The 1,601-nt window shown below is 51.0% G+C and overlaps 1 protein-coding gene across 1 annotated transcript in view; it reads right to left on the minus strand.

Moving 5' to 3' along the window:
• The window catches only part of PRIMA1 (proline rich membrane anchor 1), a 45,041-nt gene that overhangs the window by 10,709 nt on the left and 32,731 nt on the right, over nt 1-1,601 (minus strand). The window lies entirely within an intron of this gene.

Below are 1,601 nucleotides of genomic sequence, written 5' to 3' on the forward strand. Positions count from 1 at the left end.
AGAGAGAGAGGAAGGAAGGGAGACGGAGAGGGAGAGGGAGGGGATGTTGGTGGGGGATGGATGGATTGATGGACAGACACACAGACACTGTAGCTTCGGGCTGGTCTTCAGGACGTGAATACATGCGAAAGTGGACCCCTCAGTCGATCCCCAGCCTGGGGGCAACCACTACTCTACTTTCAAAAATCACAGATTAGATTCGCTTGTTCTCGACATTCATGCAAACGGAACCACGCGGGCTGTGTTTTGTCTTCGCCTCCCTGATTGAGCAAAGTGGTTTTGAGACTCGTCCACGCTGTCGCGCTTCTCAGTAGCTCCTTCCTTTTCATTGCCGGGCGGTACTTCATTGTGCGAACGCACCGCGGTTTATCTGTTCACCTGCTGACGGACACCTAGGCTGTTTCGGCTTTTGTGAGTAAAGCTGCTGTAAACATTTGCCTACAGGTCTTGGCATAGTCATGCTTCACATTTGTCTTGGACAGACACCTCAGGGTAGGCTCGCTGGGTCCCCTGGTGTGCCTATGACACCTTCTAAGGAAATGCCTTGCTGTTTCTCCCCAAGTGTTTGTCCTCTCAGACTCCTGTTTGGAACAAGGCAAGTCGGAAAGAAGGGGGTGGGTACAGGCTCCTAAATTATCAACCCAGCAGCTGGGTCGGGAGATCCAGGAAGCCATTACGTGCCTCTCGGGGAACAAGTTTTATAACCCCATTAACAAAAATGCAAGGTCCCCAGGGGTGGACCTCGGATCATCACGGAGACCAAGCTGATTCAGAAATGCTTTCTGAGAAATGGCCGGGACAAGGATGTCACCAAACCACACGGCTCCCGTCAGCCAGGGTAAAATCAGGCTTCAGAAACCCGAAGTTGAAAAGTTGTAGAATATAGAATTCAAAATAGGAATAACCTCTAAAATAAGGGAAAGGCGATCCAAAGAGGTTCTCATCTTCCCCACGACGAACTTCTTCAGTGCTTTTTTTGTGATAGAGCCAACACAAAATCCTCCCCCTCAGAGAGGTCCTCATTTGGGGGTGTCCCTGGCTTGGCTGAGTCTTCCCAAGGTGCCTCAGAGTAGATCTAGGCCCAGCCTTCTCTGCGGCAGTGGTCACTGCTGGGGAGTCAGAGAAATGACCAGATACACAGGTGCACCCCAAAGGGTTTGCCTCCTTGTTGTCACTGCAAAGGGAAGCAATTTTGGTTTCTGTCAATCCCACCTCAGGCTGTCAGCGCACAGACGCCCTCACACCTGCTCCCTGCCACCCCCTGCCTCCCCCCGCAATGGCTGGCATGTCACCCAACACTCCCATGGCTGGGAAAACATCTCAGCCAGGCCGCACCCCCTCCAGAGGGCACTTGGAAATATAGGGGGCTGTCTTTGGTGGCCACAGTGAGCCCAGCAAGCTACGGATGTTATCAACTACCTTTACCTGAATAGACCCACACAAGGTAGAACTGTCCCTTGAAAAATGCCACCAGGGTCCCTGTTGAGAAATGCCATCAACTTAAAACAAGAGCGGATTCTAAACCTCGCGTGGAATTTGACACTAAATTTCAGAGTGCCTCTTTAATTAATTTACATTCATTCTTAATGAAGTGGGATTTT

The sequence above is a fragment of the Pteropus alecto genome, unplaced genomic scaffold (genome assembly GCF_000325575.1).
Source record: "Pteropus alecto unplaced genomic scaffold, ASM32557v1 scaffold8, whole genome shotgun sequence".
Lineage (NCBI taxonomy): Eukaryota > Metazoa > Chordata > Mammalia > Chiroptera > Pteropodidae > Pteropus > Pteropus alecto.